Below are 26,595 nucleotides of genomic sequence, written 5' to 3'. Positions count from 1 at the left end.
TTAAGGACCTGGGAGTTTTTGGGAATCTAATTTTGAAAGGTAATTTTGACAAATACAAACATTCTATTGTGTCATTGTCAGGTTTGCCACTGGGCTGAAGAAGTGTTTCCCTTTTGATAGTGACAGTTATTGTGACCTCAGGTAATCTCTACCAGAATGTACATGTTATCTTAGTTTGATATTATTCACTCTCATTTCCAACTGTTTAACCTGTTGGTCCTTAGATGAGCTGACTGCTCTCTTAGGCAAGGCAGTGGCACACTCTGATATGGTTGTAGTCTGTCTTTGCCCTTCACAGTCTGCAGGAAGTTGCCACCTCCTCAACACTGTCTGCACCAGTAACTGGATATTGAGCTAATCTCTTCCCTAGTTGGAAATTTGCATTCAAAAGCAGTGTTGAGGGACCATCACAATTGAGGTGTGTGTTTGGGACTCAAAATATATCTGGCTGTAATCTGATGCTGGGTGTCTGGAATGGAAATGTATTTAATAGCACTGACAGCTCTCATCTGGATAATACAATCGGATCATAACTGATTTGATTGTGGTCTTAGCTTCACTTTCCTGCCTGTCCCCATCACCATTGACTCCCTTGCCGATCAAAAATTTAGCCTTGAATATATTCAATGAGTCTGCCTCCACTGTTGGCTGTGAAAGTGAATTTCAAAGATATAAATCTTCTGTGAGACCATAAGTAGTAGGAGCAAAAGTAGGCCACTACGTTGTCGCATCTGCTCTGTCAATTAGTGAGATCATGGCTGATCGGATAATCCGCAAGTGCATTTTTCTGCCTTTTCCCTCTTTTTCCTATAGCCCTTGATTTCATTTCTGATTAAAACCCTGTCTAATTCACCCTTGAGTACACTTCACAAGCCAGCCTAGACACCCTTTGTGGTAAAGAGCTCCATAAATTCACTGTCCTCAGAGAAGAAATTCCTCCTTGTCTCTGTCTCAAATGTACAACCCCTTACTCTGAGATGATGCCCTCTGGCGCTCGTCGCTTCCCACAAAGGGAAACAGCTTTCTGCATCTACCCTGTAAAGTCCCCTGAGAATCTTGTATGTTTCAATAAAATTGCCTTACATCCTTCTAAATTCCAATGAGTACAGGCCCAACCTACTTAACCTCTCCTCATAAGACAATCCCTTCATACTTGGAACAAAATCAGAAATTACTCGAAAAACAGCAGATCTGGCAGAATCTGTGGAGAGAAAGCAGAGCAAACATTTTGGGTCCAGTGATCCTTCTTCAGAACTTTAGCCTCCATTACCTGATATCAATCAAGTTAACCTTCTCTAGACTGCCTCTAATGCTAGTATATCTGTCCTAAAACAAGGAGTCCAAAATTGTTCACAGTATTTCAGCTGTGGTTTGACTAGTGCCTCTATAGTTTTAACAAAACCTCCCTACTTTTATCCTCCTTTTCCTTTCAAATAAAGGCCAACATTCCACTTGCCTTCCCTGTTATCCGTTGAACCTGGAGGCAAGCTTTTTGTGATTCATGGGCAAGGACTTCCAAATCCCTTTGTTCAATAGCTTTCTCCACTAGCTTAATCTGTCTGTGTCCCTCTGCACACTCTGTTATCCTCACCACTTGTTTTCCCACCTGTTTTAGTGTCATTCCCAAACCTTTTGTACAGTACATTCACTTTTCTTATCAGAGTTATTAGTATATCTTGTAAATAATTGTGGGTGCAGCACTGAGCCCTGTGGCACTCTACTACTTACTAGTCCTGAAGATGTCTCACTTATCCCAACTCTCAGTCTTCTATTAGTTAGCCAAATCTCTGTCCATTCTAATGTACAACCTCCAACATCATGGGCTTTTATTTTATTAAGTAGCCTAATTTATGGTCCCTTATTAAATGCCTTCTGAAAATCAAAATCTGTTACATCTATTGCTTCCCCTTTGTCTTTACAGCTTGGAACCTCCTCAAAGAATTTGAACAAAATTGTCAGACATGAGTTCCCCTTCATAAATCCATGCTTCCACGTATTATGCATTTCTAAATGCTCTGCTATTGCATCCTGTAAAAGAAAGAAAATTGTCCTAATTTGCATCTTAAATGGGTGACCACCTATCTTTAAGCTGTGTTTCAAGTTATGGATTCCCCCAAGAGAGAAAGCATAACAGTATCTACCCTGTTAAGCCCCTCAGAATTTATATTTTCAAGAAGATCATCTTTCATTCTTCTAAATTCCAGCAAGTATAGGTCCAACTGCTCAAACTTGCCTCTTTATTCTCGGAATCAACTTGGCAGTTAGAGATTGACAAAAAAAAATCCCCTGGACAGCAGCATCCACATCCCACAAATGAATGAATGATCACTGTACTCTGTCCTCCATGTGTTCTCTCACCAATACATTGTGCAGTCGTAGCAAGACTTCCCTACTTTTATATTTCATCATCTTTGCAATAAATGTTATATTCCATTTCCCTTCCTGATTCCCTGCAACATTTGCATGCTAATGTTTTGAGATTCACATATAAGGGCACCAAGATCCCTTTGTACTGCTGCATTTACAGTCTCTCTTCATTTTCAATAATATTCTGCATTATTGTTGCTAAAGTCAATAACCTCACCTTTTCACACATTATATTCAATTAATTTTGCCCATTCACCTAACCTAACTATATCCTTTGTATGCTCCTCACAACTATTGTTCTTCAACCCAGCTTTCTACAATCAACAGTAGCAGATTGGTAAAAATGTTGTCAGGATCAATGATAGTTCTGAACGCCATGCAATTTTTTTTTACATAAAGCTACATAGTGGAGTATGTCTTAACCTCTCATGATGAGTTGAGCTAATGTTTAGAATTTACTTGAGGGTTCACTTTCTGAATTTGCTTGCAATTTACTCCTAAAAGCAAACTTGGACAATATTTCTCATAACCCACTCCAGGCTGTCTATTTGATGAGTGTGGGTGTTTATGATTGTTGTTAGGGTAATGAGCAGTGGCAGTCAGCTATGCTTCAAGCACTGGTGTAATATAGTAGAGATTGGATTATATATGACTGGAGAACTGGTACAAATATTAGCTTGAATTCTCAATTCCAATTTCCTTCCCCCTTTCTCTGCTGTAATGTTCTAAGTCCCAGGTTGGACCTATACTTATTGGAGTTGAAAAAATTAGAGGTGATCTTATTGAAATGTGTAAGATTCTGATGAGGCTTGGCTGGGTAAATGCTGACCTACTCATTCTTCTATTTCTTATGATTTTATTACTGAAGCAAGATCTCATTGATTAAAATATCACTAGCTTGCAAAGGTTTTCATCAACTTTGATTGTTTTAAATACTATTGAATGACTGTCTCATTGTCCCTGAGTTTGAGTTTAAGTGATGGGAGTTTCAGCATAGGAGGAGATTATGTCGTCCCAGGGCCTATGGTGGTTGAATCTCCCACACTGGAACTATGGCAGCCCAGTTCCATTTCTCTGCTCTTACATCCGATCCTTCGTTATTAAATTTCTCCTTAAGTATTACAATTGATGCAGCTTCAATAGCGTCTTTTTGTAAAGTGCCCATGTTAAAACAGCTTTGGGTGCAAAATAATCCATCTAACCTCTCCTTTCATGTTTCTACTGACTATTATTAACATAGCCAGACTTAAGGATGGACCATCTATCCTGTGTAATGGATGTAAAGGCCCTTTTGCGAAATGTGTTTGGACAGGCTGACTCCACATCCTCACGAGGTACAGGTGCATTGTTTGACAAAGTGTCAATCTTTGGCTTGATGGGTAGCACTCCTGCTTCAGGTCATGGGTTAAAACACCACTCCTGTTTCATACAGTTTAATACATTGCATTGGCAGTGCAAGACTGTCAGTGATTTACACAGGTGTTATTGTAAATCTTTATCTGTTACAAATGTCAATTTCCACCTTTGCCTTCCCCTGTCCAGAAGCCAACTCCCACTGGGAAGAACTGGGCTCATTCTTTATTTAAACACACCACCAATCACACAATTAAATAACAAAACAAGTAACAATTAACAAGGTTGCCCACCAGCAACCCAACAACAATAAAATTTTAAAAAAGGGCAAGAAGAGGGTTAAATCAAAATTAATTTGTGAGGGTGAAGATAATGCACTCCAGCCCTGCAGTGACTTCCTCTCTATAAAAGCTTTGAGGGTGCTCTGGTTTCCTCCCAAAGTCAAAAGCTTAGGTGGATTGGCATGCTAAATTGTCCTGTAATATCCAGAGAAGTGCAAGTTCGGTAGATTAGCCATGGTAAACTCATGGCTATGGGGATAGGGTGGGGAGCGGGGACTGGTGGGATGCCTGTTGGAGGGTTGGTGCAGATTTGATGGGTCGAATGGCTTCTTTCTGCACTGTAGGGATTCTGTGATTCTAACTAACTAACGAATCACAGACACTATGCGCCTGGGGAAAACTCCGCATTTTACATATTTAAATAAGCCACCAACAAACTAACCATTTAACTAACTAAATAAATAACAATTATCAAGCACTGCTCACAAGGGGCAACAATAACAAAAACAAAGGAACAGTTAGAGGACACTGAAGTGGAAGTTATGCACTCCAGAAAAACTCTGCTGTTTTTTAAAAATGAACTTGTTCAGATATGATATGACACACCTCCGGAGAGATGGGAGTGGAGTCCAGTCTTTCCAGCTCAGAGTTAGAGACATTGCCACTGTGTCACAAGAGCCCAGGACTCAGCTATCTTCGAGGTCATTTATTGCATTCACAGGGCATCACTGTAGGATTTCTTTGGTGTAGTTTTCTTTTTAAAATCAACTTGTTCAGACATGACACACCCCTGCAGCAGGTGGGACTTGAACACGACCTCTTTGTTCAGAGGTTGGGACACTACCACTGTGCCACAAGAGTTACAACTGAGTTCTTAATTACAAAGTCTGAAGACTTGCTTTTGATCACCTCTGGCACTGACCTATCTGAGATCTAAAGGGACCTGCTTTTCTAATTCTGACGCTAGAATAGAGTCCATAATACAACCTACATTTTCAGTGCTTGTTGAATTGAGCTTAATCTGCCATTTCATAAAAGATCCCATGGCACTATCCCATCAAGATTGGAGGGGCTTTTTATCATTCCCTGACCAATGCATGTACCTGTTAACCCACTGTTATCAAAATAAATTATTTACTCGTTATCATCTTAACTTTTATGCGATCTTGTGATGTATAGGGTGGCTGGCATGCTTCCTTCATTGAAGCAGTAACTGCACTTCAAAAGCATTAATTTGGCTGTAAAGTGTTTTTTTTAGACATCATTGGTTTGTGAATGAAAGGAAGAATGACTTGCATATATTTATGGTAGATTTCATGGACTCAGACTGTTTCAAAGTGCTTTGTAGGTATTGAAATACTTTTTAAAGTGTTTTCACTGTTGTAATGTAGAAAAGGCATGGCATTGAGGCAAGATCTCCCTTAAATGACAGTTTTACTCAGAAAGGTCACAGAATGTAGGATATTGAAAAACAGTGTTTTAAAGGGCATTTTTGTAAAACTTGGGTTGAGTGGAGTAAGCTTTTATCAGCACCTGACCCATGTTGTACCTGAAAGTGTGTGATGGCTGCATTGGGTCCCTTGGTATCGAGAAATTGTTTTTCTTCTCCAATGTTATTCATCCCACACCTTGATGGCCATTGAGTTCACAAGGATAAAGTAGCATTTAATATGTTTTCCTGTACTGAAAGCCCTGGGACTTGGTCTGAGTTTTGACAAAATAATTACTTTTTGGCACTTAAAAGAAAAATGACAAATAGTTTTTCCAATTTTCAATTCATGCTGTTGTTTCCAACCCTTGGCAGTCTGTCTTCAGCAACCAATAAATGAGTGCTGTTCATCAGCCTTGTTATATTGTGTTATCAGCATTTAGAAAGTTAATCGCCATCTTATGTTACAACAGTCAAAACTAGTGAATTTGGCAATTGTTAGATGTGACCTAGCAATTTGAGAGCTGAATCTCAATACTGTGATTGCTTGGGTGAAATCCTGAAATATTTGAAAACATTGTTGTAAACTTCTACTGTGCGAGACCTCTGTGTGTGTAGCTATCTCATGGTAATATTGTCCTCCAGTGGCACTTGATATTAAAAAATATCATTGTTCACTGAACTGACTTTATGCTTTTTAATCTTATGAAAATGTTAAATTTTTTAAATGTATTTTCTAATCAATCTCTTCAGAGATGTTATTACACACATCTGAAACAGGTGGAACTTGAAACCAGGCCTCCTGGTCGAGGAGTGGAGACACAACCACTGCATCAGAAGAGCACTTCTGTGCTTTTCTAATTATTTTTATTAACTTAGTTTTCTGATCAACCTGTTCAGAGATGTTATTACACACCTCTGGAACAGGTGGGACTTGAACTTACCTGGTCTATGGGTAAGGACACAATCAGTCAACCACAAGAGCCATTTTATGCTTTTTTTGTAATAAATATTGAAATTACTTCCAGGTGAGAGAATTATCTCATGCTAGCTTCCTGGATTTAAATATTGTCAGAATTGATTAGCTCTTTGAACTTTTTCCAACTTGTTTCAGTTAGATCTCTAAGTTTTAAGAAAACTCTGAACAAGCGTGATATTTTATTTAAAATCTTTCTTTCTTCAGAGCATACAAATTGTTTGCAGGAATAACAATTAAGATCATATTTTCTTCACCTTTTTTGTGTCTCACACTATTGATTGGCCAGCCAGCCTGCTTGCTAAAGAGATTGGAAAAAATAAAGCCATTCTAACCTATAATTCCAGACAGTGCTGCAAACCATCTGCCTAATATGTGGAGAGGCCCAGGAGGTACAAGTAGTGAGAAGGTTACCAAAGTGCTGTGCTCTAAACTGGACTGTTTGAACTAGTTGTACTCACATAGTACACATATGACCCTTGAGGCTTGAGCCTTGCTCAGTACTTCAAGTTCTCTGGGCTTAGATGAATAGGGTGCGCATCCTTAGCACTTGAAAAAAAAGACTACAAAGTGACTGTTGTAAGAATTAAAAAAAAACTTCAATCTGGAATTTAGGAAGAATTTCTTTACCCAGAGACTGTGAGCATCTGGAACGGCGGATGGTGTAGATATATTTATGGGGAAGCCACATTGGTACATGAGGACACTGGAATAGAAGTGAATTTTGATAGTGTTAAATGAAAAGATTGGGAGAAGATTTAAATTGAGTTCAAACAATGGTATAGACCATTTGGCTGAATGACTTTTCTGTGTTGTAGGCTCAATATCACTTTCGTGATTTTGAGTGTGCTTTCCTAAGGATGAGATCTATCCTTAGGGCATAGACTTTCACTTAGGATCCTTCAGTTGACTAACAGTCTTCAAATAATGGTCCAGCCTGCCCTCATTGAAGCATATCTTATTGGTACAAATCATAGCCTCCAATAACAGATTTAGTCTTCAACATAGTTAAGGTGGGAACAAGGAGTCATTTTATAAAAGCATCCTACTCATTGTTCACATGAGCATTTCATAGTAGTTTGGTTCACAACCCATATTTTTGTGTGCATCACACACCCAGATCACTAACAAAAATTATTTCAATTTACCAACCCAACACCCCATCCTTTTGTGAACCCAGTTGGAGCAGGAGGAACCCAGTTGTGGTCTCCTCCTAACTCTGCCAGGTGGTAAACCGAGTCCCTGGAGAGCAGTTTCCTATCATCAGTTCCAAGTTAAAATCTATCATCTATGCTTCTCACCCTTGAGCAGAAGTGACAGTAGTATAATTTTAGAGAGATACATAGATAAAAAATCTGGAATATTATTTATAACTAACCATGAAAGTTAGCCTCAGCATCAGCTCAATCTAGAACAGAAGCAAATTTAGCACTGCAAATTTACACTAATCTGTCTTCCCAGGTATAGGCAGAAGTCCTGGAATATTTGTATTTCTGATGTTTTTAATGGATTTCCAGTGTCTTATGCAGTGATGAGCAGTTGAAAGCAATTAAAAAAGGCATCTGTAGTGTTTAGACAAAGAAAAATACAGGAAGTCCCAATGAACAATAAATTATCTGTGACACCAACCTCACAACATCTTCTAGAAACTATGACAGTTGGGGAAAATAATAGAAAATGGCGAGGTATTTGTTACGTGGAGACATTCAATGTTGCACATTTTAAACATTGCGAGCCAAAATAGCAAACGCAGATATCTTAAGGCTATTTTTAATCAATTGTTATTTTTGACTCAAAGAGCTGATACAAACCAACCATTCTCAAGTTTAGCATATTTTAGATTATGAAACAAATTTAAAAACCCTGAGGAAAAGTTGTACTGGCTCAATATTTTAAGTAAAATATTTATAACATACAAATTAAGGGATATTTTTCTTCTGATGGATGCTCACAGCTAAGACAGGCACAATACATCTTTCACTTTATCATACTCTCCGTGGGGCAGTCATTGCTGGCTGTTTATCTAGCCACAAATCTTTAAATAAATAACAACAGACTAATGTACGGTAATGTGAGAGAATTTTCAGGAACATGCAGTAGGCATTTTGCGTTAATGACGGTGTGAGGGTGATCGGCCATGTGTTAATGACAGTTTGAGTGTGATCACTGTGTGTTAATGAATGTGGGAGGGTGATTGGCTGTATTTTAATGACAGTGTGAGGGTGATCAGCCATGTGTTAATAACAGTGTGAGGGTGATCACTGTGTGTTAATGAATGTGGGAGGGTGATTGGCTGTATTTTAATGATGGTGTGAGGGTGATCAGCCATGTGTTAATGAAGATGTGAGGGTGATTGGCTGTATTTTAATGACAGTGTGAGGGTGATCAGCCATGTGTTAATAAAGATGTGAGGGTGATTGGCTGTATTTTAATGACAGTGCGAGGGTGATCACTGCGTGTTAATGACAGCATGAGGGTGATCACTGTGTTACAAGCGGTGTGAGAGTGATCACTGTGTGTTAATGATGGTGTGAGAGTGATTGGCTGTATTTTAATGACAATGTGAGGGTGATTGGCTGTATTTTAATGACAGTATGAGGGTGATCACTGTGTGTTAATGGAGATGTGAGGGTGATTGGCTGTATTTTAATGACAGTGTGAGGGTGATCACTGTGTGTTAATGATGGTGTGAGGGTGATTGGCTGTATTTTAATGATCACTGTGAGGGTGATCACTGTGTGTTAATGACAGTGTGAGGGTGATCACTGTGTGTTACTAGCGGTGTGAGAGTGATCACTGTGTGTTAATGACGGTGTGAGGGTGATTCGCTGTATTTTAATGACAGTATGAGGGTGATCACTGTGTGTTAATGACAGTATGAGGGTGATCACTGTGTGTTAATGACAGTATGAGGGTGATTACTGTGTGTTAATGATAGTGTGAGGGTGATCACTGTGTGTTAATGACAGTGTGAGAGTGATTGGCTGTATTTTAATGACGGTGTGAGGGTGATCAGGCGTGCGTTAATGACGGTGTGAGGATGATCAGCCATGTGTTAATGACAGTGTGAGGGTGATCACTATGTGTTAATGACAGTGTGAGGGTGACTGGCTGTATTTTAATGACGGTGTGAGGGTGATCAGGCGTGCGTTAATGACGGTGTGAGGGTGATCAGCCGTGTGTTAATGACAGTGTGAGGGTGATCACTGTATGTTAATGATAGTGTGAGGGTGATTGGCTGTATTTTAATGACGGTGTGAGGGTGATCACTCTGTGTCAATGATAGTGTGAGGGTGATTGGCTGTATTTTAATGACGGTGTGAGGGTGATCAGGCGTGTGTTAATGACGGTGTGAGGGTGATCACTGTGTGTTAATGATAGTGTGAGGGTGATTGGCTGTATTTTAATGACGGTGTGAGGGTGATCACTGTGTGTTAATGATAGTGTGAGGGTGATCAGGCGTGCGTTAATGACAGCATGAGGGTGATCACTATGTTTTAATGATAAATTGAAGGTGAAAGAAAGTAAAAGTATCTGCTTCCAGTTCACTCTTGTCAAATAATACTTTATCTTATTAAAATCAATCTTACCCCAATTTAGAACTTTGATTTGCATCCATCCTTGTCCTTTTCCACAACAGTCTTGAATCTAACAGGTCAGTGGGCACAAAATGCTACTGCCCTGTTACCTAACCACTTGACTGGCTTCATGCCCTAAAATTAAGTCCAGAAAGGATAGCAAAGATGATTATTGATAGGAGTGAGAGAGGCAGTGTGGTTGTCATGGGGTACTTCAAATATTGACTGGGATCACTACAGTACGAGTACTATAGATGGGTCAGTTTTTGTCCAGTGTGTGCAGGAGGGCTTCCTGACACAGTATGTAGACAGGCCAACAAGGGGCGAAGCCACTTTAGATTTAGTACTGGGTAACGAGCCTGACCAGGTGTTAGATTTGGAAGTAGGTGAGCACTTTGGAGACAGCGATCACAATTCTGTCAGGTTTACTTTAGTGATGGAAAGGAATAGGTGTACTCCACCGAGCAAGAGTGACAGCTGGGGGAAAGGAAATTACGATGCAATTAGGAAAGATTTAGGAAGCGTAGAATGGGGGAGGAAACTGCAGGGGATGAGCACATTAAAAATGTGGAGCTTATTCAAGAAAAAGCTCCTGTGTGTCCTAGATAAGTATGTATCTGTCAGGCAGGGAGGAAGATATAGAACACGTGAGCTGTGGTTTACTAAGGAAGTGGAATCACTGGTCAAGAAGAAGAAGAAAGCTTATGTTAGGACAAAATGTGAAAACTCAGTTAGGGCGCTTGAGGGTTACAAGAAAGTCAGGAAAGACCTAAAAAGAGAGCTCAGAAGAGCCAGGAGGAGACATGAGAAGTTGTTGGCGGATAGGATCAGGGTTAACCCTAAGGCTTTCCATAGATATGTCAGGAATAAAAGAATGACAAGAGTTAAATTAGGGCCAATCAAGGATAATAGTGGGAAGTTGTGTGTGGAGTCAGAGGAGATAGGAGAAGCACTAAATAAATATTTTTCGACAGTGCTCACTATAGAAAATGAAAATGAAATGATACAGAGATACTTGCATCTAGACTAGAAGAGATTGAGGTTCACAAGGAAGAGGTATTAGAAATACTGCAGAGTGTGAAAATAGACAAGTCTCCTGGGCCAGATGGGATCTATCCTAGGATCCTCTGGGAAGCAAGGGAAGAGATTGGCATTGATCTTCAAATCATCATTGTCTACAGGAATAGTGCCTGAGGACTGGAGGATAGCAAATGTGGTTCCCTTGTTCAAAAAAAGTAGTAGAGACAACCCTGGTAATTACAGACCAGTGAGTCTCACTTCAGTTGTTGGTAAAGTGTTGGAAAAGGTTATAAGAGATAGGATTTATAACCATCTAGAAAAGAATAATCTGATCAGGGACAGTCAGCATGGTTTTGTGAAGGGAGGTCGTGCCTAACGAATCTTATTGACTTTTTTGACAAAGTGACCAAACAGGTCGATGAGAGTAAACAGGTTGATCTGGTGTATAAGGATTTCAGCAAGGCATTCGATAAGGTTCCCCACAGTAGGCTATTATACAAAATGCGGAGGAATGGGATTGTGGGAGACATAGCAGTTTGGATCAGTAATTGGCTTGCTGAAAGAAAACAGAGGGTTGTAGTTGATGGAACATGTTCATCTTGGTGTCCAGTTACTAGCGGTGTACCACAAGTGTCGGTGTTGGGTCCACTGCTGTTCATCGTTTTTATAAATGATCTGGATGAGGGCTGAGAAGGGTGGGTTAGTAAATTTGTGGATGACACTAAGGTCGGTGGAGTTGTGGATAATGACGTAGGATGTAGTAGGTTGCAGAGAGACACAGATAGGATGCAGAGCTGGTCTGAGAGGTGGCAAATGAGTTTAATGTGGACAAATGTGAGGTGATACACTTTGGATGGAGTAATCAGAATACAAAGTACTGGGCTAATGGTAAGATTCTTGGAAGTGCAGATGAGCAGAGAGATCTCGGTGTCCATGTACACAGATCCCTGAAAGTTGCCACCCAGATTGACAGGGTTGTTAAGAAGCTGAAAATGTGTTGCTGGAAAAGCGCAGCAGGTCAGGCAGCATCCAAGGAGCAGGAGAATCGATGTTTCGGGCATGAGCCCTTCTTCAGGGATGAGGAAAGTGTGTCCAGCAGGCTAAGATAAAAGGTAGGGAGGAGGGACTTGGGGGAGGGGGCGTTGGAAATGCGATAGGTGGAAGGAGGTTAAGGTGAGGGTGATAGGCCGGAGTGGGGGTAGGGGTGGAGAGGTCAGGAAGAAGATTGCAGGTTAGGAAGGTGGTGCTGAGTTCGAGGGTTGGGACTGAGACAAGGTGGGGGGAGGGGAAATAAGGAAACTGGAGAAACCTGAGTTCATCCCTTGTGGTTGGAGGGTTCCTAGGCGGAAGATGAGGCGCTCTTCATCCAGCCGTCGTGTTGCTATGGTCTGGCGATGGAGGAGTCCTTGGTGGAGTGGGAGGGAGGTGTTCTCTGAAACGTTCCGCAAGTAAGCCTACGTGGCTCAACACTTCAACTCCCCCTCCCACTCCACCAAGGACATGCAGGTCCTTGGACTCCTCCAACGTCAGACCATAGCAACACGACGGCTGGAGGAAGAGCGCCTCATCTTCCGCCGAGGAACCCTCCAACCACAAGGGATGAACTCAGATTTCTTCAGTTTCCTCATTTCCTTTCCCCCCACCTTGTCTCAGTCCCAACCCTCGAACTCAGCACCACCTTCCTAACCTGCAATCTTCTTCCTAACCTCTCCGTCCCCACCCCCACTCCGGCCTATCACCCTCACCTTAACCTCCTTCCACCTATCGCATTTCCAACGCCCCTCCCCCAAGTCCCTCCTCCCTACCTTTTATCTTAGCCTGCTTGGCACACTTTCCTCATTCCTGAAGAAGGACTCATGCCCGAAACGTCAATTCTCCTGTTCCTTGGATGCTGCCTGACCTGCTGCGCTTTTGCAGCAACACATTTTCAACTCTGATCTCCAGCATCTGCAGTCCTCACTTTCTCCTAGGGTTGTTAAGAAGGCATACAGTGTTTTGGCCTTTATTAATAGAGGGATTGAGTTCCGGAACCAGGAAGTTATGCTGCAGCTGTACAAAGCTCTGGTACAGCCACACTTGGAGTATTGTGTACAGCTCTGGTCACTGCATTATAAGAAGGATGTGGAAGCTTTTGAAAGAGTGCAGAGGAGATTTACTAGGATGTTGCCTGGTATCGAAGGAATGTCTTACGAGGAAAGGCTGAGGGCCTTGAGGCTGTTCTCGTTGGAGAGAAGAAGGTTGAGAGGTGACTTAATAGAGACATACAAGATAATCAGAGGGTTAGATAGGGTGGACAGGGAGAGCCTTTTTCCAAGTATGGGGACGGCAAACATGAGGGGACACAAGCATGAGGGGAGATAGGTATAAGACAGATGTCAAAGGTAGTTTCTTTACTCAGAGAGTAGTAAGGGTATGGAACACTTTGCCTGCAACAGTAGTAGATTCGCCAATTTTAAGTGCATTTAATTCGTCATTGGACAAGCATATGAACGGACATGGAATAGTGTAGGTGGAATGGGTTTCAGATTAGTATGACAGGGTGGCGCAACATTGAGGGCTAAAGGGCCTGTACAAAAAAAAAAGCCCCCTCTCTTGCTGGGCCTTTTTGCATACTGCCTTAAAAAGCTATCCTGGATGCAATTTAAGAATAATGCTCCCTCTGAACCATTCACATTCTGACTACCCAACTAATGTTGGGGAAGTTGGAATTCCTACTGTCACTACCCTTTTACTTTTCCACTTCTCCAAAATTTGCCTACATATCTGATGTTCTATTTCTGACATAATACATTACCAGGAATGTGATTGCTCCTCTTTGGTTTTTAATTTCTATCCAGTTGGCTTCATTTGAAGTGGCTTCTAAAATATCTTCCCTCCTGACTGCTGTAATTGATTTCCTGACTAACATTGCAACAATCCCTCACTTTTACCTCCTTCTGTGCCTCACCTGAAGAGCCTGTGTCCTGGAATATTGAGCTGCCATTCCTGTCACCCCATCTCTCTCTCTCTCTCTCCCTGTTCTTCGTCCCCAAACCATTTCTCAGTGATAGCAATTACATCATACTCCATTGTGCCCTCAACTTATCCACTTTGTTTATTCATTTAGAATGAGATGAGAAATTTCTTTATTTGAAGTGTTGTGAATCTTTGTAATTCTCTACTCATGGGGTCTTTGGATGCTCAGTTGTTGAGTATATTCCAGGTTATTACATAGATACCAAGAGCATCAAAGAATATGGAAAGTTAAAGTAGAAAATCAGTTGTGACATTATCAAATAGCCCATCAGGTTTGAGTGGCCATATGGTTGAATTTCTTCTGTTCTTACGAACTTTGGTTTCATTACAATGATATACAGGGAATGGGGAATAGGTATATGTTAGGGTGTTGGGAGTTTAGGAGGAATAGAAATAGAAGTCCAAAGAAACAAAAGCTGTGATGCTTTCAATGGTGAGAGATAAAAAGTTTTCCTGATGTCATTCATGACAATGTTGAGATGTGCATCTGTATTTTAACAATGTAGTTATAAATAGAAATGCAAAGCCTGAAGGTCTGTACATTTTATATTTCCTTATGTTGGTGAGCTGAGATTACATTTAAATTAATTTTAACATGTGAATTCTAATTGTCCCTCACAGGCTCCATTACAATACAGTCATTACTGTTCAACTCAAAAAGAGAGGATCAGTAAGACTCCTCACTTTAGTAGGACATTTGGAATTAACTTCAGTATTCGTCATGGGATTCTGTGGTGTTGGAAAAAGTATAGTTACAATAATGCGTCTTTCTCTACCAGGGAGGGAAGACTTTGAGGGTACATGATCTTCCATTTGAATGACTAATATTATGCCCCTTCTTATTCAATCAGCCATGTACAGGCTTAAAATCTCTTCCACAATATCAGCAATAAGTTGAATGCTGTCAGTATGTTGTAAACACAGATGATGCTAGCAATATGCATTTGGTCAAACAGTGCCTGTGGCCGGGGGGAAAGAAGCAAAGTTAATGTTTCAGGACGGTGACCTTCCATCAGAACTGGAGTAATTTAGCGATAGAATATAGAACATTTCAGCACAGTACAGCCCCTTCAGCCCTCGATGTAGCACCGACCTCTGGAACCAATCTGAAGCCTATCTATGCTACACTATTCCATTTTCATCCATGTGTTTATTCAATGACCATTTAAGGGCGAGTCTACTGCTGTTACAGGTAGTGTGTTCTGTCCCTACTACTCTCTGAGTAAAGAAACTACTTCTGTCCTATATCTGTCATCCCTCAATTTAAAGCTATGTCCCCTTGTGCTAGCCATGACCATCCGAGATGTAACATGTTTTAGAACAAGAGCACAAGACAGGACAAGTAGGGAGAAATAATAGCACAGAGGGGTAGTCTGTGATAGGGTAGAAGGTGGGAGTGATGAAATAATAAATAGGATGATGAAATAAAACAAAGAGATTGGATTGGGACAAGAATGAAAACATGGCTCTGCAGTAAGTGGATGTAGCACAATAATTGCCACAGCTAACATTTGAAAAATATGAAAACTATTTTTGTAATCTGAAATTGTTGAACACATTGTTGAATTTGGAAGGCTGTAATGTGCCTAATCAAAAAGTTTTTCCAACTTATATTGGACTTCAATGGAACAGTTAGAGGGCAAAGGCCTCAGAATTGGAATAGGGCAGAGAATCAAACAGATAGAAGAAGAAAATACTGCAGTTACTGGAAATCTGAAATAAACACAGAGAATGCTGGAGAAACACAGCAGGTCTGGCAACACCTGTGGAGGAGAGAAACAGTTAACGTTTTGAGTCCATTGCATTTTTAGAACCCAGCTTTTCTTTTAATACCTCATCACTGAATTAACCAATTAGCTAGTGAAATAAACAACCTTCAATAAACACTACCAACCAGCTTTTATTTTTAAATAAACCTTCACCAAGTCAGTCAATTAAAACAATTAACCAACATTGCCCACCAGGGATAGTGCAGGGGTAGGGTAAGTGGGATGGGCGAAATCAAAATGGGGAGATAATTCACTCCAACCCCTCGATGCCCACCTCTCTTTATATGCCTCAGAGGTGTAGCCAGACACTATGTGCTCTGTCTCTAAGAGCACCCAGGCTTGAACGTTGCTGCAGAAGAGAAGCAGGTAATTAGGAACTATGACTCCCACCAGACCTGTTGCCTGGAGCTGTGGGAGAACCCAGCTCTTTTATTTTGAAAAATCTACCACCACATCAGCTATTTCACCAATTAACATAACAAGTTACAAGGACTACGCATCTGGGACGGTGCAACAATAACAGAAAAGGATGGGGAGGGTTAAAAACCCCAGCTGTTTCTTTTTCTAAAATCAGTCTCTATGGCATGTTATTGCTCACCTGTGGAGCAGGTGAGACTTGAACCGGTTTTCTGGCTCAATGGTAGGGACAGACCCCTGGGCCAAGAAAGCCTCTCAAGAACCCAGTTCTTTTTGTTTGTAAAACCACCACCAAATCACTCGTGTCTCAATTTAACTTAATGAATTGCATGCACTGTCACCAAAGGCAGTCAACAGGAACAAAAGGGAAGGAAAGGGTAGGGAAAGAGGGAGAAAATAAAATTAAAATGGAATTGGAGGGGGAAAGAACACAGCTCTTTTCTTTTATATTTCCAATCAATTTATTCAGAGATGTTATTGCTTCTAAACACAAAGTTCATTGAGCATGCTTGCTGTCTGTCAGAATCATAAACATCTATATCTTCCATTCAGCAGTCAGTTGCAGCAATGTGTACAATATTCAAGATGCACTGCAGAAATTCACCAAGGCACCTGAAGCAACATCTTCCAAATCCACAGCCGCTTCTTTCTAGAAAGACAAGGGCAGCAAATGCATGGCAAAACCATCAACTGCAAATTCCCTTCCAAATCACACACCATCCTGACTTGGAAGTATATTACCATTCCATCAGTCTCACTTCATCAAAATTCTGGAATTCTCTCCCCAATGGCATTGTGTGTTTACCTACAGCTTGTGGAATGCAGTGGTTCAAAAAGGCAGCTGACCACTACTTTCTCGAGGGCAACCAGGAATGGCCAGTGAATGTTGGCTCAATCAGTGACATCCACATCATGCTTTTAAAGAATCAACTGTAGACTAAAGGGACCAGCATTTCTGATACTGACAAGATGTACTTTTTTCTTTTCCTAAAAACTCTCTTTATTTGTATGAGGTATGTTTTGGAACTTGGTTTGGTACAGAAGAGGTAAACACTGTATAAGGCTGTGATCCATTTCCATTTCCATTCCCATTGCATTACCTGCATACATGTGGATTATTCTTGTCTCAAAGTTAACTTAAAGTCAATGTGACATAAATGCATGTGCTGCCTGTGTACACTGTTGGGTGTTGTGAAACGAATTTCTTGTATATGAAGGGGTCAGAGCTGATTGATTTTGAAATGAAGAGGCAAAAGGTCAAGGGGAAGGCAAGACCAACCGAATAAAATTGAATGATCTTGATGCACATTAATCTTTTAAACACTTCGCACAATTAAATCCTTCGGGAATACTCTCTTTGTTTTCCTGTCTCTGATCAAATGCTTAAAATGAGAAACGTAATTGAACTGTCAGCTGGTGGCAGGTGAAACAATAACTGCAGACACATCTGTCCTTCAGCACAGCTGGGGGGGGTCCATCCGTCTGGATTAACCATTCCTGATCAGTATCCATCCTACCAATAGGGGTTTCAGAAAATCATCAGCTGTGATGGCCGCTGCAGTCAAATAACACGGCAACAATCACTGTCTAAACTGCTGGCTGAAGAATCCTCATTGGAATGATGTGTCAGTGCATTGTCAGAAGTTGTTCCTCAGCAATAAAGTGAGAAAAACACATTCTGCTATTTCCAGTTTATTTCATGTAAGCTACATGAATCTCATACAATGATAATAGTTCAGAGAGATCATTGAGCGTGATTATTGACTGTGTGTAAGCAGCTGGTCAAGGAGGAGTCTTTTTTTTTGGGAGAAACAAAATAGCATATATATGCTGTAAGTTTCCAGTGTTGGCAGCAGAAAGTTCTAATTCATTGTCAGCACCAAAGTGTTGGTTTACCCTTTCTATAGATAAGCTAATATAATGCAAGCTGATGCACTGGTGTCAATCTCAGCTCTGTTTGGAACCTTTCGAATATTTTAGTTGAAGATTCAAGACAAATTAAAACATTCCAGAGCATCATCAGTCTGGTTAGCCAGCTGCCATTGCATCCACAATTATATATAATTTTTCTATCCTAGACCTCCCACTCCCCCACCAGACTTTAGGAAGTGGTAAACTGGCTTCTCCAATTAAATAGATTAACCAGCACTTCGATAGCACCTTTCAAGATTTCAAATGGCCTATCATGCTGTACAGCCAATTAAATACTTTGGAGGGTAGTCACTGTTACAATGTGGAAAACACAGCACACAATTTTGGCATAGCAAGTTCCCACAAACATTATTTGAGGGATGAATATTGGTATGTGATACAGATTTAGTAACCAGTCCTTCAAAAGATGCATAAATAAAAACTGAGATCACCATGGGCTGGCACAATGGCCCAGTGGTTAGCACTGCTGTCTCACAGTTCCAGGAACCCAGGTTTAATTCCAGCCTCGAGCGACTGTGTGAAATTAACATATTCTCCCGGCTTCCTCTGGTGCTTCCATTTCCTCCCACACTCCAAAGATGTGCAGGTTAGATGGATTGGTCATTGCTAAATTGCTGTAGTGTCTAAGTTAGATAGATTAGCCATGGGAAATGCAGGCTTATAGGGAGGTAGAGGGGTGAGTCTGGGCGGGATGCTGTTTGGAGAGTTAGTGTGGACTTGTTGGGCTGAATGGCCTATTTCCACACGGTAGGGATTCTGGGATGTTCAAGAACAATGATATTCTGACAATTTAGCTATAAAGGGAGGTTACAGTTTGTTTTATTTATAGAAAAACACAAGGATAAGGTGAGACATGATCAATGGCTCCAAAATAATACCTTAGGTAATCTAAACATGATAAATTATTTAACTGTGAGCACAGAATTAAAGGGCAGAGTAAACCAGTCAGAAAATTAGAGTGGTAGGAATGTTACTGCTTCACAACTTGGGGTAGAATTTTCCCAGCTTCTCAGCATACGGTTAATAGAAAATTGATGTTAACCCTGGAGAGACGAGTGGGTGGGGTGTGAAGGGTTGTGAAATAGCTTTTCCTACAGGGCTCCTGCTGAGGATGAAGTGCAAGATCGGAAGATTCCCTGGGCAAAACTTAGCTCTGAAACAACAAACTCCTTAAAAAGTAATGTGCCAATGAAATTCTTGTTAGACTTAGAGTTAGAGTTGGACCAATACCAGATTGCTAACTGGAATGAAGGTTAAAGGACACCAGGCACACACAATCAAATTCTCCAGGGAGCATTATCCCAGTCCTGCTGTGACCATGGAAATGTCATCTGCAAAAGGCAGCGAGTCAGGAATGAATAATGTAGGTTGTGATGATGAGGCCTGTTTGTATTTCAGAACTGTTTAAAGACGCAGCTCTCAAATATTCCTTGCATGTTTTGCAGTTGTAACACGTTTCTGCTTGCAGTATTTTATCTGCTGAGTAGAGATTAATCGATGGAATACTGCATGGGTAGACTGCACAGGCAGGTTTAGTTGTGCCATTTTTTTCTTCTTTATATACACAAGGTGACAGGGCTAATTTAATCCGGGTAAATGTAATCTTTTTGGGTGAAGGAACCACAGAATGCTCCCTAAAATTGTGAAGGTGGTGACAGGGAAGCCTATGGTAGACTAGTTGTACATGAGATTGAGTGCCTCGTTGAATGGTCACAGCAACACATCTCTCCCCTTCCCCTTCTTCCACTCGGTCTATTTTGTCACTGTTCTTTGAGTGTTTTTTCTCTCTCTGCTTATGTGTCTCTGTATGTCTCTCCCTCCGATCTTTTTTCTCAGAATGATGACTGTTTTCATTTCTCTGCTTCTCCATCCCTCTGTTTCACTGATTGTCTTGTTGTGTCTCAGTTTCTTGCTCCGTTTCTCTTTGCCCTGCCAATTGCTCCATCTTGTCTCCCTCCCTGAGTCTCCCTCAACTCTCCTTTACTGTCTTCAATCTTTTCCTCTCTGACTTGGTTGTCCTCTGTTTTTCTCTTTCCCTCTGTCTTACTCTATTTTCTATTTCTGTTTCTCTCTCTCAGGACCCATTTTTAACTACATCCAAACCCATTCTTCTGTGTCTGTTCGTCTGAATACATATCTGTGCACAAGCATGTTTGTCAATTTCTTTCCCGATATCACTCTTCTTTCATTTATGTCATTTTCTGTCTTTTTTTCTAAATTTTCATCTCTCACTTTCTACTTTGGTCTGCTTCTGACCTATCTTAAACTTGACTGCCCTATCACTCAAATTACATCGATCATTTGGCACTATGTGTTGGGATAAAGTGTGCTCTGCAATTACAATCAAACTGCAGCAATTTTTAAAATATTTTGACTAAGAAGAGGAGAAATATTTATTTTTGAAACCAAATGTTGCACAGCACATCCTACCACTGACACTGCGATGACCACCTATTGCTACACCTCACAGTTGGAACATATGCAGTCAGTGTGAACGTATTGGATTTCTCACTGAACATAATAATAATAACCAACTTTAGAGAGCTGAAGAGTTATATTGAGCCACAGTAATTTCACTCTGTAACAAGCTGGGTTTCCATCTAGATTTGATGCAAGCATTCAGCTTGGAGGAGGCAGACTGCCAGTCATTTAATAGCTGAAACTTGTTGAGCTGCTCTCCTTTTTCAAAGACCAAAAGCATCACAGCAAAACACAGGTTGCCCTGGGCTGGTTCACCAAACGCTGAGGACATTTGGCCCTCATATGTACGACTGAATCACCTGGAAAAATAATTTCTTCCTAATTATACAAAAAGTAATATGGATAAATGTTCATAATTTAACTGCCTGTTATTTCAGTAGGTGAATGTATCCTATGAAATATTGAACTACACAAAGTGAAGATATCCACGGTTCGATCCTGTAATTTGGCTGAGTTAGTTGACCTTTATGTTACAGGAATATCATAAGCAACCCTGAGCCAGGGAAAGGGGACGGATAATTGGGCACGAGTTCCAGCTCCTGACCACTCCGTGCTGACCCTGCTAAACATCACAGAGTTGATGGCCAAAATTCAACTGTCATACTCTCTAGGGTGGAACGGCCAAGTGGTGTGAAACCATTTAGCTGGCACGTCAGTGAAGCACGATGGAGAAGTGGAGACTTGATACAGATAGAGGAGAAAAACAAAGCACACTTAATGTAGAAATCTTTAGAGGAGCTGACTGACTAGGTAGCTGCTTAAACTACCAGTGTCTGGTCTGTATATTAACTCCCCTACATGCCTTAGTTCCATAGCCCTCAACACCCTTTCCCAATAAAAATCGCCAATCTTGATTGAACAATTTCTGTACAAACTAGCCTCAAAAATGTGTGCGGGTCTTCCAGACTTCCACTTCTCTTTGTGTGAGAAGGTACTTTTTGACATCATACCTGAATGCCTTGCTTTAATTTTAAGGTATGCCGTAGTTTTCTGGACTGCTCCAACAGAGGAAATAGTTTCTGTATCTGTTCTGTCAAATCCTTTGATCATCTTAAACACCTAAATTAGATTATTCCTTAATCTTTTTTACTGAAAACAAATACAAGCCTAATCTCCACAACATGTCCTTGTAATTTGACTAATTTAAGCTGTATCACTCTGGCAAATTTGTGTTATGACATCTGCATGGTCAATATATTTTTAATGAAGTATGAGTGTTTGATGCATTCTGTCACAACCTCCATGGGAAGAATGCATTTGAAATCGACCCCACTATTTCATGAATCATCACTAATGTGAAATATGACCAGCCTAATCACTATGTTGGTTAATGCCTAATTGAAACAAAAATCGAAGGAGAAAGAAATTCCCACCAGTGTTCATCAATGAACAAGAAAACAAAAAAAAAGTCCTCTAACATGTGGCAAAATGGATTAATGATAAATTTGCAAATTTAAACTGTATCCATATTTAAATATAAACATGTACATGTTCTTTCACAAATAGGATGGACAAGAAAGACAAGTTAAATAATTTTGCAGGGATATCATAAGTGGAAAATATAGGCAAAAAGGGTCAAATTCTGAGTATCAAGAGTTCAAATCAAAAGTGGGGGGCATTCTCACACTTCTTTTGGTTTTTGGCAATTACATCATATTGTTCCCGGCTGTGGTGATGCCAGTCATTTGGGTCTTGCTTGAGCTTAAATATTTTCTTTGCGAAGTCTATGTGTTGATTTTTTTTATACTCTCAGAGGGCTAGAGAGAGATCTGGCTAACTTTCAGTCCTTTGAAAGTCTGAATCCAACCATTCTCTTCTTTCACTTCTCTAAGAAAACTGCAACTTAAAACTAATCCAAAATCAGTTGCTAGGCAGTTTACCTTTAACACAAAGGCACTTAGTACTACCTTTAACACAAAGGCACCTAGTACTAGTTTGTCTCTCAAAATATTTCCATTTTTCAAATCTCTTTCAGTTCCAGCTTTAGCAAATGCTACATCCTGTTGTTATGTAATCATAACTGATTATAATCCATGAATGAACACTGCACCATTTGCCATTAGAGTTACAAAACAAACTTGGCTGTTTGTCACACTGTGTAATAAGGCAGTTTAATAAATAGTCTCGAGAGTAAAAGGGTGCAGTGACTACATCATAGGAGAATTTAGCATTCAGTATGAAAGTGAGACACTTAGGACAGAAACAACTGTGCTAAACGTAAATAAGAGTAATGACAGTGAAATGATTCCAGAGTTAGCTAAGTGGATTGGGAAAGGAGTTTAGTGGAAAAAACAGTTGGGGAACAATGGCAGACATTTAAGAAAATAGTTAATGGCTCACACTAAAGATATAACCTAGTTAGAAAGAATGATTGAGGAAGGGAATAAACAAACCACAATTAACAAACAAGTTAAGGACAGTATTGAATTGAAAAGAAAATGAAGATGCTTTAAAAACGAACAAGAGATCTCTAAAAAAGGGAGAAAATAAACTTTAAGAGTAAACTAGAAAATAATATCAAAACAGACAGCAAAAGCTCGTTTAAGTACATAAAGTGGAAGCAAGAGCCAAAGTGAACCTTGGACTCCTAGAGAACCAGGCAGGGGAAATAATAATGGGAACCAGAAAATGGCAGGGGAGTTGAATAAATACTTTGCATCAGTCCCCATGGTTGAAGATACTGATAGCATTCCAAAAATATTAAGTAATCAAAGGGCAAAAATGGAGAAAGGGAATAAAATGTCTAAAATCACTAGAGCAAAAGTACTTGTGAAACAAGTGAGGCTAAAGACCAATACGTCCTCCAAATGTGATGGGATGCATACGAGGACATAAAAAGAAGTAACCATGCAGCTAATCTTCTAAGAATCTGATTCTGACAAATTCTCAGAGAATTGGAAAACTGTCAATGTAACTCTTATTCAAAAAGTGAAGGAGACAAAAAGAAAGGTAACTGTAGGTCAGTTTGCTTAACATATGTTCTTGGGAAAATATAGAGTCAGCATGGTTTCAGAAAGGGGAGATCATGCCTGACACATTTATCTGAATTCTTTGAGGAGGTGAGAGGCAAAACAGATGAAGGGGGACCAGTTGATGTAACATATTTGGATTTCCAAAAGGCATTTTAGAAGGTACAGTATGTAAGGCTACTTAATAAGATCAGAGCCTATGATGCAGGAGTTAATATTTTAGTATGGATCAAGGATTGGCTAACTAATGGAAGGTAGGGAGTCCAGATAAAAGGGCATTTTCAGGCTGGTAACTGGTAACTAATGGCAGTGCTTCAGTGGTCAATCTGGGGCTGCAATTATTTTCAATATATTAATGACTTGAATGGGGGAAGTGAATGCAGTCTAGCCATTTTGTGGTTGACACAAAAATAGGTGGGAAGGCAAGTGGTGAGAATGACATGAAGAATATGCAAAGAGATACAGACAGGTTAAGCGAGAAAGCAAAAATATGGCAGATGGAATATAATGCAGGAAAATGTGAGGTAATGCACTTTGAGCTGGAAGAACAGAGGAGCTTGAATATTATTTAAAAGAAAGATTGCAGGAAACTGTAGCATAGAGAGATTTGGGGGTCTTTGTGCATGAATCACAAAATGCTAGAATAGACATACAGCAGGTGATAGAGAAGGCAAATAAAATGTTTCCCTTTATTTCAAACTGAATGGTATTAAAATAGAGACAATTTGATAAAACTACTGAAGGCAGTAGTTAGACTACATTGGAATACTATAAGCGGTTTTTCTTCCCTTATCTAAGGAAAGATATACTGGCTTTGGAGACAGTCCAGAGAAGATTCACTACATTGATCTTGGGTAAATGCTTCAGAGGCTGTTTCTCTTGTGAGAGAGTCTACCATGAGAAAGTATAATCTCGGTATAAGGGGTTACCAATTTAATACGTGGATGGGGAGGAATTTCTTTGCTCACAGTGAGTCAATCTGTGGAATTCCTTACCTTCAAGGACAGTAGAGGCTGAGCTGTCATGTATATCCAAGGCTAAGGTAGACATAATTTAATCAGTAACAGAATCAAAAGTTATCGTGAGTGAAGATTATCAGATCAAACATGGTCTCATTGAATGTTGGAGCAGACTCAAATGGACTTAGTTTCCTACTTCTGCTTCTCCATCTTACTGCCTTTCTCTGTAACACTGCAGTCCAATCTTTCATTTTCCCATTTATATTTCAAATAAAATGTATGTAGTCCATTCAAGTCCAACTAGAGTTTATGCAGCTTGTGTTGGTTTCTGTCTAGAAGGGTTTTCATTTCTGTTTTCTCTGCTTCAAATGAGAATGATTTGCTGCTAAGGTATAAATGAGGGAGATTTGTTGCACTGGGGTCTATGTACAGACTATCTAAATTATATAGTAAGGAGTGAATTGTTCAGTGAGATTGGTCTATTGGGGACTGTGACTGAACAAGTAACACTGCTTAAAGTGCTATTCTATACTTATGGAGTAATGCCTGTGGAATAACAAGTTTTTATAATCCACCTATTGCCTACGTGAAGGTTATAAAATATAGTTTATAATGATTGAACGAGGAGGGGAGATTGTTGGCGAGTAAATCGCCTTCTCACACTGGGAACCTGAGATCTAAAAATGGGTTTGTGGACATGAATCTGCAGCAGAAAACTGTTCATAATTCAGTACGAATTGGCAATCTCACACAGAGATGGCTGCTGTGGGAAATGTTGCACACTGGAGCAATGGAGAATGCTGTTCTCAGGCTCGTATTAAGGAATATAATTAACACAGGGAGGAAAAGGTTTACCTGCATATAACTATGTTGTACTTTTCACAATGTTCCAATATGTTTTATAGCTAATGAACTAAATTTGAAATGTAGTCACTGTTGTAATATCAGGAAATGTGACAGCCAAAATAATGTACAGTATTGTCTCACAGCCAGCAATCTGATTTTGATTTGCTAATCTGTTTCATTTATAAGGGTTGAGGGACAAATATTGGCTGCACACTGGGGAGAACTCCACTACTTTTCTTCCATGTAGTGCTGTAGAATATTTTATGTCCAACTGAGTGGTCAAACAGAGCTTCAGTAATATTTTGTCCAAAAGATGGCCAGTCTGTCAATAAAGTTTTCCTTCCTATTGAGGGATGCTGCCTTAGATTATGTGCTCACGTCTTTGGTTTGGGGCTTGAAACTTAATCTCGTGGCTCGGAGTTGAAGTGGGGTGAAAGCAGTGAGAGGAGGTTTGGATCATGGGAGAGCAGTACGCCACAGCAGTGCTGAGAAGGTGAGAGGAGCACTCTGCTTCTCCTGATCCCACATCAATTGTGAAATTGAAGATGTTTTTAACTTTTTGGTCAGCCATATCTTTGGGAGCAGCTCCTTGGCACAACCACACCAAAACTCCACACTGATTACCATTGTGAGGATTATTTTCTACCTCTGGGTGCCTGAATTGGAATTGGATTTTCTTTGCAACAATGAATGGACCCACCATATTCCAATAACAAAATAAATAGCAGCTGTTTACGTATTAGCAAAGTATTAGGTCTAACTGGTTTATGCTTATATTTACACTTCACACAAGCCTCCTCCCACTCATCTTAATCTCATCCTATCCACTTGCTGTTCTTTTCTCCCACATTTACTGAGCCAGCGTCCACTTAAATGCTTCATAAATATATAAAATATCTTTGTGATTTGTTGAAATATGGACAAAAACTCTTAATTCCAGAGGTGAGGAGAGAGCAACTGCCTTTGACGTCAAGATAGTATTTGTCTGAGTGTGGGATGGGGAAGCCTTCGCAAAATTGAAGTTATTGGGAAGCACAAGTAAAATTTGCAACTGTAGCTCTGAGTAGAGCCACAGCATAAAACCACCCACATGCAGCACAAAAGGGTAATATAATTCAGAAAGGTTTCAGAAGCCAGTGTGGAAAGATGGAATGCAAAATTGCGTTGTTGTGGTGAGAATGTTCCTGAATCTGGGACAGAGGC

General features: G+C 40.2%; 1 protein-coding gene across 7 annotated transcripts in view; it reads left to right on the top strand.

Annotated features, from left to right (window-relative positions):
* camta1a (calmodulin binding transcription activator 1a) overlaps positions 1-26,595 on the top strand; it is a 1,306,542-nt gene that overhangs the window by 610,244 nt on the left and 669,703 nt on the right. The gene's annotated exons all lie outside the window — the stretch shown is intronic.

The sequence above is a fragment of the Chiloscyllium plagiosum genome, unplaced genomic scaffold (assembly GCF_037043375.1).
Source record: "Chiloscyllium plagiosum isolate Xiang-an unplaced genomic scaffold, Cpla_swu_hap1 HiC_scaffold_37, whole genome shotgun sequence".
Lineage (NCBI taxonomy): Eukaryota > Metazoa > Chordata > Chondrichthyes > Orectolobiformes > Hemiscylliidae > Chiloscyllium > Chiloscyllium plagiosum.
Note: the sequence above shows the minus strand (reverse complement) of the source record. Positions and strands in the feature narration are given on the sequence as shown.